The sequence below is a fragment of the Peromyscus eremicus genome, chromosome 9, assembly GCF_949786415.1.
Source record: "Peromyscus eremicus chromosome 9, PerEre_H2_v1, whole genome shotgun sequence".
NCBI classification, from domain to species: domain Eukaryota; kingdom Metazoa; phylum Chordata; class Mammalia; order Rodentia; family Cricetidae; genus Peromyscus; species Peromyscus eremicus.
Genome location: NC_081425.1, coordinates 48,797,514 through 48,810,268, shown reverse-complemented (window position 1 = coordinate 48,810,268; position 12,755 = coordinate 48,797,514).

Below are 12,755 nucleotides of genomic sequence, written 5' to 3'. Positions count from 1 at the left end.
TATCCAAGTCCATAAATACACTGTGACAGATAATGTGATTTAAGGACAGAAAGCACAAGTTCTTCTCTGTAGATGCAGAAAATTACCTTCACAAAGGTCACCATCCCTTCTTGATAAAAGTCCTAAAGAAATTAAAAATAAAAGGAATGGGACATGTGGGGAATGCTGGGGATAGTAAAGGGTGTCAGTTGGGGTAGATATGACCCCATTGTGATCACAAGATACACTGTGAACACGTATGAAACCATCAAAGAATAAATAAGAGAAACTCTATTTTAAAAGGAACACATCTCAACACAACACAATAAAGGTTGTAATGACACACCATGGACAATATCATCAGTGGGGGAAACTGGAAGTGAGATGCTTTTTCTTTTGTCTAAAATCTAGAATGACTCAAGGGTGTCCTCTCACTATTCTTATTTAATATAGTGTTCAAAAATCTTAGTTACAGAAATAAGACAAGAAAATAAAAAGGGAGGGATACAAATAGGAAAGGAAAAGTCAAACTATATTTGTAGATGGTATGATCTTATATTTAAAAGAACGAAGAGTCCACAAGAAAACATGTTTTCAGAAACTTTGCTGATACAAAACCAACAGACAAAAAGCAATAGCTGTTCTCTATGCTAAATGTCATGGGATGAGTGAGAAATGTCCCTCATAAGCCCAGGTATTTGAACAGTTGGTCCACAGTTGGTGGCACTGTGTGGGGAATGTTATGCAACCTTCAGGATGTGGAGTCTTGCTGGAAGAAGCACTTTCCTGGAGGCAGATTTTGAGAGTTCATGGCCTTGCCCCACCTCTGTTCACTCTGTTTACTTCATCCTTGGGGCAGAAGATGTGATCTCTCAGCTTCCTGCTCTGTCTGCCTGTTGCCATGACACACTGCAAACCCCCACCCCAATTATGGACTCTCTCACTGGAACTGCAAGCCAAATTGAACTCTTGTTTGTTGGTTTTGGTCATGGTGTTCTATCATAGTAATGAAAGTAGCTAATATAGAGTGTGGTACCAGGAATGGGGTGTTACTATGTAGAATATGACCATGATGGGTTTTTTGTTTGTTTGGTTGGTTCGTTTTTTTTTTTAAGGAATGTGGAAGATTTGGGGACATTGGATTAGAAAAATTAATAAAAATTAATAAAATTTATAATAAAATTATTAATAAAATAAAAATTTTTTAAAAATCCCAAGAATTGACAAATGGGATAATGTGAAAATAAAAAGCTATCCAGCAAAGGAAGCTCTCACCAGAGTAAAGCTACAGCCTCCACAATGGGGCAAGATCTCTGCCAACTGTACATCAGAGTTGGGATTAATATTTTAAGTGTATAAACAACTGCAAAGATTAAAAGCCAAAGAACAAGTGGTCTAATCAATAAATAGGCCAATGAATGTAATTCCCCCAAAGAAGAAATCCAAATGGCCAATAAGTACTTTTAAAGTGCTTAACATCCTCAGCCATCAGGGAAATACAACTTAAAACTGCTTTAAGAGTTCTGTCTCTCCCTAGGCAGAAGGGCTAACATCAAAAAAAACAAAATAGGGCATGGTGGCACACGCCTTTACTCTTGGCATCCAGGAGGCAGAGGCAGGCAGATCCGTGAGTTCAAGGCCAGTCTAGTGTACAGAGGGAGTTCTAAGACAGGCGGCACTACACAGAGAAATCTTGTCTGGAAAACAAACAAAAATCCAAAGGGGTTAAAAAATCAAACTTATACGGACTAGAAAACTAGATCAGTAGTTAAAAGCCCTGGCTGCTTTTCTAGAGGATCTGGGTTCAGTTTCCAGCATCCACATGGCAATTCACAACTGTCTGTAACTCCGGTTTCCAGGGGATCCAAAGCCTTCTCCTGGCCTCTGTGGATACTGCATGTGTGCACTGCACAGATGTAACACAGGCAAAACACTAATTAATACACATAAAATGAAAATAAATATTTTTTAAAAACAGGAGAACTAGAGAGATATCTCAGTGGTTAACAGCACTGGGTGTTCTTGCAGAGGACCTGACTTCAATTTCCAGCACCAACATGGCAGCTTACGTCTGTAACTCCAGTTCCAAGGGATCCAATGCCTTCTTCTGTCATCTAAGAGCACCAGGCACAAACACGGTGCACATACATGCATGCAGGTAAAATACCCATACACATAAAATAAATCTTAAAAAAGAAAAGTGTGTATGTATGAAAAAAATAAGAAACAGAGGATTGCGTGGCCGAGTAGCTGAGTATGAGGGATCTGAGTTCAAATCTCCAACACCATATAAGATCCAGGTGTGGCTGCATGTGCCTGTGGAGACAGAAACTGGGGTGTTGCTGGGGCTGCTGGCTACCAGCATAGCTTCAGGTTGAGGGAAAGACCCTGCCTCTCAAGGGAGTAGGGCAAAAAGTGATAGAGTATGTGCTGGTCAGTCTTATGTCAACTTGACACACAAACTAGAGTTATCTGAAAGCTGGGAACTTTAACTGAGAAAATGCCTCAATATGATCAGCTGTAGGCATTTTCTTAGTTACTGATGGTAGAGGGCTCAGCTCATTGTGGGTAGTGCCATCCCTGGGCTGGTGGTCCTGGGTTCTATAAGAAAGCAGGCCAAGCAAGCCATGGTAAGCAAGCCAGTAAGCAGCACCCCTCCACAGCCTCTGTATCAGCTCCTGTCTCCAGATTCCTGCCCTGCTTGAATTCCTGTCCTGACTCCCTTCAATGACAGACTACAATGTGGAAATGTAAACCAAATAAACCCTTTCCTCCCCAACTTGATTTTGGTCACGGTGTTTCATCACAGCAATAGAAACCCTAACTAAGACAGAGTAGGACACCCAGTGTCCTCTTCTGGCCCCTCACATGCATGCCTGGGCATGCATACCTACACACACAGTTATACATAAAACATACACACACACACACACACACACACACACACACACACACACACACATAAATAAAAAGAAAGGGATCTGGAGAGATGGTTCAGCAGTTAAGAGCATATATCCACTCCTGCAGTGGACCCAAGTTCAGTTCCCAGCACCAACGTCAGGAAATTCACAACTGCAGGTAACTCCAGCTTCAGAGGCATCTGGCCTCTATGGGCATTGACACTAATGGGCACACAACCATACCCACACATTCAAAAATAAAAAATAGTTCTTTTTTGTAAGAAAGGGTAAAAGATGACAAACAGCACAGATGATGGTGAAGGGATGTGGGAAAGGAACTTACACAGCGCTGGTGAGATGTAGCCTTGAGCACCCACTGTGACAGTCATTATGGGGGTTCCTAAAAAAAAAACAACCTAAAAACAGAGCTATCATTTCACCAAACTACCTTGGTAACTCCTGGACATATATTACAAAAACTTTGTATCATTATTTATTACATCTCTAATCACAATAAATAGAAAATGGAACCAGCATAGACTTCCAGCATAAAATGAATGGATAAAGAGTATGCACAATGGAATTTTTTCATAAAGAAAATCACAATATTCACAGAAAAAAAATGGATGGAACCGTATAGATCATTATGTTAAGTCAAATAAGCCAGACTCAGAAAGACAACTGTTTTCTCTCATATGTGGAATCTGGATCTAAACTTGTGTGTGTGTGTGTGTGTGTGTGTGTGTGTGTGTGTGTGTGTGTGTTTAGGTCATGAAAATAGAAAAGAGATCATAAGAGAGGAGAGAGGAGAGGAGGGGAGGGGAGGGGAGGGGAGGGGGAGGGAGAGGAGCAGAAACAGAGGGTAAAGGAATCCATGTGATATGAGAGCGAAGGGAGGGTTATGGGGGGGGGGGACAGGACCAGCAGGAGTGGGGCAAAGGGATGGGGGAAGGGAATATATACCAACAAGGATTGGCATGTATTTATAACTATGTCAATGAAAATCATCAGCTGATACACTCATTTGATCGTGAATTTTAAAATTTCTTATTTTAGGCCTGTGCATTTGTCATTGGAGCTTAAGTCCTGGAGAACCAGGCACAGACCCTGGAATGTGCTCCAGCCAACCAAATTCATCTCCGTCTTCCACCCTGTCACTCACTGATGTCCAGTGTCGTGTACCATCCAGGGTTCCCACCAGCATTGCACTCCCCTCTGGTTGTTCAATCACTACCTCTAGATGGGAGCCCTTAGCTTCTTTCCTGGTCCTTTTGTCAAAGGCCTCTGGGCTCTGCTGCCTCGGGATGGTTCCTTGCTGTTCAGCCCTATTCCCGAGGGAAGAGGTTGCTGGGAGACGGATCCATGAGACATGATGGGTACTCAGTGCTTTTGGCTCAAAATCTAAGTTTCCTAAGCCACTTAAATTTACTACATTTATTAAGTGTGTGTGTGTGTGTGTGTGTGTGTGTGTGTGTGTTATTGTAGGGAGGAGGCACATATGCCACAGTGTAGCTGTGAAGGCCAGAGGATACCTATGAAAGTGTTTTTCTCCTCCTGCTTTTCTCTTTCACACACTCTCTCTCTCTGATGAACTTGAGCCAGAAAACAGACCAGCTGAAACTGATGCAGAGAAAAGTTGGACAGGCCATGATGGGTTGTGTAAACCAAATTTATAAAGAAGTCGGCCCAGGAATATACGGATGCTATGGCAAGAAGAAAGCTATGAAGAGTGCTGTGTAGGGAAAGCCAGATAAAGGGACCGTGTGGCCAACGAAAATGACCCTGGGTATAAAATGACTTTGCAGGCTATACCCCCCACACACACACACACACGAGGCTCCACCCAAAGTAACCTACTGCCCCTTGCACCTCCATTGTAACACAAGTAAAATACTAACCCTGCCATGATTTACGTGAGGCCTCTGTTGGATGCTCCCCTGTCCCCCCTGGTCTCTCTCATCCCACTATTTCCTTGTGTTGTGTAAACCTTTATTCTGAGATAGAAAATTCCATTCTGCAGGGAAGCTCCTTAGGCAGGAAGGTAAACAACTCAAATAACTTCAGGAAGTCCCTGAAACCGACAAGATTCTCAAGGCTCCTTTCCTCCCAGAGAAAACAATAAAAGCTGCAAAGAAGACTCTGAGACCAGCTGAGCTGCCTGAAAGAGGTTTAGGACCAGAGTCACTTGGTAAGGACACTCTCCAACCTGCAGGCTGTAGGTTCCTAGCTTTGTGAGTTGACACCCATGCTGGGGTGGGCTTTAGTGAAGCAACTGCCTTGGAGTTATTTCAGCTCCTTGTAAGTAAATCCTCACCCGTACATACTCCTGTAAGTAACCCCAATAAAACTCACTGGTTCACCAAATTAGACTATGGTGATATCTGTACTTTGGTCTGTCATGGCTCCCTATCCGGGATGAGTAGTGTAGTCTCTCCCCAGGAAAGGTTTTGTCATACAACACCCTGCCTCCTCAGAGACCTTCTAGTCTTCACTATTTCAGAGCTTTGGTGAGCTCTGTTTTCCATCCCTTGGTTTTCAGTTAAAGCACTGCCCTCCTTAGAGAACGTTTCAGTGGCTGTCCATGGGAGGCAGCCCTCACCCTTTCACAATATTTACCGTAAACCAGTGGTTCTCAGCCCGTGGGCCTTGACTCCTTTAGGAGTCACATAGCAGATACCCTGCATCTCAGATACTTACATTATGATTCACAACAGTAGCAAAATGACAGTAATGAAGTAGCAAAGAAATAATTTTATGGTCAGGGGTCACTACAACACGAGGAACTGTGGTGAAGGGTCGCAGCGTTAGGAAAGTTGACGACCACTGCCATAAACTAAAACTGTCTGGTATATTAGGTTGTTAAGGCTCAGCCTCCCCATTGGAAAGTTGGCTGTAGAAGGGTGAGGATCGTTTGGGTCACCTTTCATTGTGTTGGTAAAGTCTGTCAGTGTCCCCAGGACCACAATTTCTCGCTAACTGTGCTGGAGGATTAAATGGATGGAAAGGCTCGTGCTCAGATTTGTGTGCAAGATTTCTTTCTGAGTGCTGTCTCTCTCTCCCTCTCCACTCTTTTCACATCTAAAGAGAAATGCAGACCAGGAGATTATCCAGCCAAACGTCTATCAGCAGAGGCTCCAAAGTGGCCTGAAGTTCGCCCTGCCTGGAGTTTTCCCATGACCGTTCTCTCTGCCTCCGTCTCTGACCCTTTCTCATGATGACTCAGGCCAGAGGCAGCTCTGATGGCCTTTCTTGCTTGAGAAGCATTTCCTGGGGCCACTTTGAACCTACCTATGTCTCTGGAGGGAGGTGCCATACAGGAACTGCAAATGTATCCATTTTTATCCAGAATAGACAGGATAGACCTGCGTTTCATAATCTTTGGCTTTGGGCCATTTCATTGTCCTTGATGATGCCGGCCAGGCTCTTCACTGATTCTGGGGATCTAAAGTTTCTGACCAGCGCTCCAGAACACACACAAGCCAAGGAGCTCAGTTTTGCAAACATTTAAATATGCATCTGTCAGACTTCTTTCTTGCCAAATGATTTCACCACTTCACGTCTGAATCTGGCACTCACTGCTCTGTGGGTTTGGTATAAAGCCACTGACACTTCTAAACTCCAGTTGTCCAAACCCTCTTTGGAACTGTAAGGGTGTTTGTTTGAGAAGCATTTTGCCAGGATCTGAGAACTACCTCTGGGGCGCTTTGCACAACACACTGGTGTGGTGGGAGTGTGCACAAGCCGATGCTGGAAGTGGATTGTCTGCACAGGCCGCAAATGAAGCGTTTTTGTGCTTGTCTGGTTGGGAACAGATAAAAAGCCTGGATCAGACAGAGTGAAATGTGGCTGTCTGGCAAGGGCTTCCCAGAGAGAAGAAAAGGTCTGGCAGAGAGCAGCATTTGAAGCTTCAGATCTCCTAGGAGAGAGAATTGAGTGCCTGGTAATTAGAAATCTTATATCAGGTATTAGATTCACAAAATGGGCAGGGAATGTTCTGGAAACCTGACTGCCGAGGACAGGGAGTCACTGTATGCATGTCTGCATGTCTGCATTGGGGCTGCCCAAAGGGAATAGCTTACTGGGAGAGGGGGGGTGAGAACTAGACCTGGCGGCTGCCCAGCAAGACCAAGAGCAACATGTTATCCAAGAAAGAGCCTGGGGCCAAGCTCCAGAGACTGAAAGGACAAAGAGCCCACTGTCCCGCAGGAACAAGTACCGAGAAGCCTCCTTTAACCTCTTTGCTTTTACTCAAATATTTAGCAGTAAATTCACCTTTGTGCCTTTAATGATACGAATCTGGGCAGGCTTGGAACCAGAGAGTGCGCCTTTGGACGCATCTGAAAGTAAATGAAAAGATGGGAGTCATGGTGTCTTTGTCAAGGAGACTGGATGGGCTCGGGGCGTGGGGGTCTTGAGGTGGATACAATTCTGCACTTGCTGGCCCTGGCCTTTGTTTTTTCTCCATGCCTTTGTGGGTAGGACTACAGTGACTCATTTGCACAGGGTCATATAGTACTTTCCTGAATGTGATAAACATTCAGACGGCAAGGTTAAGGCATTCTGAGGCACACTGTGCCAATTTAACTCTATTGTTTGGCTCATCAAGTGTTTTAGGAATTAAATTAAATTACTATACATTTATCAAGCAAGCATCTGTCTGTCACGTGAGAGTAATGGGCAAAAGCAAACGGGTTTGAAATGCAAGGAAATTGAAAACAAAGAGATTACAGCCAATCTTTTCTGAATTGTCTCCCCAGAGTTAAAGACAGGAAGCTCATGAACTTACCAACAGCTGAAGGAAACTTTTCTGGGAAGTGTCCCATAACACAGCCAAAGCAAATATTTTGATCGGGAAGAAAACAAAGGTTGAAATGAATGTAAAACTGACCTTCACATGAAGATGCTAGATGAGTCCCACGAAGGCAAGAAAATGCTGAACTCGTCCTGGGTTTCTAGCAAACTGTACGAAGGTTAAAAGACACGGATGGCCTACCAGAAGAGCCATTTAAACATCTTACTCTGTGAAAAACAGTTCTGTGTCACTTCTTTTGGTGATGCTGAAGTTTAGACCCAGGACCTTACATGTGCTAGGCAAGCACACTATCTCTGAGCTGCGTGCCCTGCACCCCACACTCTCTTTTCCTGAGGGTCTCACAGGCCACTATGAATTTTCTATAGAGTATAGATAGGCCTTACATTTTGAATCATCCTCCCTCTACCTTCTGAGTGGGTGGAATTATAAGTATGTATTAGCCATGCCAGCTTAATTTCTCTTTTTTCCTTTCTCTTCAAATCTCATTTTTTTCTTTCCATTTCCTTTTTAGCTCCCTCTTCCCCCAACCCGTTCCTTACCTCTTGTCTTTCCTTTCTTCTTCCTTCTTGCCTCATCCTTTTCCTTCTTTTTCTCTTCTTCCTCATCCTTCTGTGTTTTAGGGACATTGGGAAGAAAGGGGCGGAAAAAATATATTGTATTGAAATCCATGAATTAGAATTTGGCCAAGTCTCTATGGTCAGGTGGTGGGTGGTTAATTGCATTTGCACTGGTTAACTGGCTGTGGTTTAGCATCCTTTATTGATGGCTGGCCACTGAGAGCAATCAGTCTCCACCATGGGTCCTTAAATTCAGAAGGTTCAGACATTGAGCAGGTTGAGACCATCTTCAATCATTTTGTACTGCTGTCATAGAACACCTCGGGCTGGATCATTCTGATAAACAGAAATGCAATGGTTCGTGGCCTGGAAGCTGGGAAGAAGAAGACGTAGGAGCCACATCTGGCGAGGAGCTTCTGGCTACACATTTAAAGTAAGTTGTTGGTGACTCTGGCGTTTGAAGCTACAGGGTTGCCACAGGCCTGATGGCAGCTTGGTTTACGTTGTGGTGAGTAGCAGTGCATTGGGGTAGTGCATCGTCTTACCTAAAAACAAACAAAACGGTGGTGGTGGAGTGTTCTGTCTCTCTGGCTAATTTATCTTTCCCTGGTCCTCTCTGTTCCTGCCCATCTTCTAGCTTCTCCTAATACTAAGCCTGACGCACTTCTGCTTTGGGCTCTCTGTGTTTAGGTACCTTCTCTGGGTGATCCGTGTGTGTGTGTGTGTGTGTGTGTGTGTGTGTGTGTGTGTGTGTGTGTCTGTCTCTCACTCTCCCATTCTCTCTCACTCTCCGTCTCTGTGTGAGTCTCTGTCTCTCTGTGTGTGTGTATCACTCTCATTCTGTGTGTGTGTGTGTGTGTGTGTGTGTATGTGTGTGTGTGTGTGTGTGTGTGTGCATTGTGAGCACCCATGTGGAAGCCAGAAGAGGGTGTGTGCATTGTGAGCACCCATGTGGAAGCCAGAAGAGGGTGCCAGTAGTCTTCCTCTCTTTCTCTCTACCTTATTTTTTTGAGACAGGGTCTCTCACTCAACCTGAAGTGCTCATCTTAGCTAGTCTGGCTGGCAGCAGACTTCTGGATCTTGCCTGCCTCTGCCTCCCCACCCAATACCACGGTCATAGGCACACGTGGCCATGCTCAGATTTTACACGGATGCTGAGGATTTGAACTCAGGGCCTCTTGCTTCCACAGCAAGCACCTTCACCTATGAAGACATCCCTCTAAGCAACTTTAGGAACTTCCTTGTCTTCCTGTTGTTTTGTTCATTCTCATAGTCCAGCTCTTAGTTCAGTCCCCAGAACATACACAGAGCTTGGGAGACATTTGTTAAAGAATAAATGAACCTGTGTGTTCAGGCACACACCTATAATTTCAACCATTGGAAAGTTGAGGTAGAAGGATCAGGGACTCAAGGCCAGAGTAATCAATATAACACGTTCAAGGCCAGCCTAAGCTCCAACAGATCCTTCGTCAAAAGACAAAACCCAGAAGAATAAGTGAACCTGTCAGAGGAGGCCACGAAGAGACCCATCTTTCTTTAGTTACTGACAACCGGTAAGTTTTTAATGACGCCTGAAATTGCAGGGAGACTGTGACTTTATTTTTAGATCCACTTCATTCTAGCTGACCTCTCCTTTGAAACCACACCGCAAATATTTAAAGAGAACGAAAGATTTATCCTAAACAATTTGTTAGCCTCAGAGTTCAAGAATGTAGGGAGTTAAAAATCAAATGCCGCATGCGCCACGGGGCTAATGACTTTAACTAGCATAGAATGTGGCACAGTTGGGAATTTTTTTTCTTTTTTTTTTGCTATATTATGGGCTTCAATTTTTTAAGTTATATTTTTATTTATTTTGTATGTGTGTGTACATTCTGTGGCCAAAGGACAACTTGGGGACTCGGTGCTCACCTTTCACCATGTGGATCCTGGGGATGGAACTCTGGTCATTAGGGTTGGCAGCAAGTGTCTTTAGCTGCTAAGCCATCTTGCCTGCCCCGTATTGTGGTTTTGAAATGAGGAGGTAGGTTTCTTCTGAGGAAGGTTTCACAGTGTAGCTCATTCATATTGTGAATCTTCTTCTTCTTTTTTTTTTTAATACTTTATTTTGTGTTAGAACTTTTTTTTAGGTTTATTTTATTATGTATACGTTGTTCTGCCTACATGTATGCCTGTGGGTCAGAAGAGGGCGCCAGATCTCATTACAGTTGGCTGTGAGCCACCATGTGGTTGCTGGGAATTGAACTCAGGACCTCTGGAAGAACAACCAGTGTTCTTAACCTCTGAGCCATCTCTCCAGCCCCGTGAATCTTCTTAATGCACAGAAGTCTTAGGTTTAACTGGGTAACTCAATTTATGAAAAACAATTTAAATGACACATTTTGAAGCTTTCTAATTGATTTTAAACATTGGTGCTGTTTTCCTAAAGCACAACTTACTGAGACCCATACCCTGACCTAGTAACTTCTATTTTATTTTTTTGAAAGAGATCTCACTGTGTAGCTGAGGCTTGCCTTGAACTTGTGATTTTACTGTCTCAGCCACCCAAGACTTGCCATTACAAGCATATGCCACCACACTTAGCTCCCAGTTGAGAGGTGATAAGAAGAGTTTCAAGTACCATAAGTGGTAATTAGTAATAGTGAAGCTTGGCCTTTTGGAGCCCATCCCTGGTATAGTAGTTTGAATAAAAATGGCCCCATAGGTTCATAAGGACTGGGAAGTGTGACCTCATTAGAGTTGGTGTGGTATTGTTGGAGGAAGTGTGTCACTTGGGGTGGGCTTTGAGGTCTCAGAAGCTCAAGCCAGACCTAGTGTGATTCAGTCTTTTCCTGCTGCCTGCAGATCTAGATGTAGAACTCTCAGCTACCTCTCCAGCACCATGTATGTCTGCCTGCCTGCCTGCCTGCCGCCATGTTTCCTGCCATGACAGTAATGAACTAAATGTCTGAACTGAAAGCCAGTCCCAATTAAATGTTTTCCTTTATATGAGTTTCTGTGGTCATGGTGTCTCTTCACAGCAATAAAAGCCTAACTAAGACACCTGGGTAAGCACAAACTGAAGCTTGATGTTAAAGTAGTTATTATTTTTACTTGAGATTAGAGGCTCTGAGATCCATGCCTTCTGGTAGAGTCTCAATGCCTTTTGCTTTTTGGAAAATGGAGTTAATGGATGTAGTGGGCCTTGTTTCCTTCTCTTACTACCTGGCTCCTGGGAGAGGAATGTCTAATTCTGCTTCTCCACTTCATCCTTCATCTTGAACAGGAGCCTGTAAACTTAATTTGGGAAATGGCTAGGGAAAGGAGCTTCCAAAACAGAGGCAGATGATGTACTAACGTCCACAAGTTTCCATAGCTGTGTCCAGCACCGTAACTGTGAGATATTCCATCTTTGGTTGAGGATGTTTCACATTTTGGAATCTGCTTTAAAGTATGTCAAGGACTATGTGAAAATATTGAGAATAAGTTTTTTCTTATTTTCTTACAGGCAAGCTGTAAGTAATTCTAATTTGTTTTTAGTGTCTTTAATTTTCCCTTGTACCTGGTCTTTGGTGATTTCAGCATCCCTATCAATAGTAAATTCAATATTTATTAGTGCCCACTTGCTTATTACACCATGTGCAGTCATCACATATAAAGGAGGAATTTCTGAATACATGTAGAGACATGCTGGTGGCTGGGGAAGCTATAGAGTGTCTTGGTCTATGCAGTGCTCCTATAACAAAACCTCCGGCACTGGGTAATGTGTAAGGAACAGAAATTTGGTTGGATAAGAAAGGTGTTTGTTGTCAACCCTGAAGACCTGAGTTCAGTCCCCAGAACCCACATGGTGGAAGGAGAAGCCAACTCCTGAAATCTGCTTTTCCTCTCATGGTTCTAGAGAGTGAAAAGTCCAGGACCAAGCGTTTGATTCTAGTGAGGGCCCATGAAAAAAGGGCAGAAGGGCTAGACTGCCAGAGGGAAGAGGACACTTACTCCCTAATAACTAACTCACCCCATGAAATAACAGCATTAATCCATTCACAGGAGTTCCCACTCACCTCCTAAAAGGTTCAGTTCTCCACGCTCAACTGTTGGGGTGTTTGTGTGCCAGGCAGACTGTCTGTAGTGATGTGGGTGGGCATGTGGGTGGTCACACACAATGGAGACAGGTTATGGAAGCCCCTTCTGATTTTGCTTCTTAGTGCATGGAGTAAAGCAAGATCCTAAATTGGGAGGGGAGGGAAAAGGAGATGTTGGGTACTTGGAGGCAGGCAGCAATGTGAAATAATGCCAAGTATATGGAGAGGATTTAGAACATGGACATAGCGTGATTATGTAGTCTCAGTGAGAGTTACTGGAGATTCAGTGTTTGTAGTCATGAATTTTAGTATAACCGAGAGGCCAGTATGTTTTTCTCCATCTATATTCATCTGTGTTGGTATAGGCAGGTAGCAGCCAAAGTTGCACTTAGCCTAGTGTGAGGTCTTGACATGACAGCAACACATATTAGGATGGGGAGAAGGC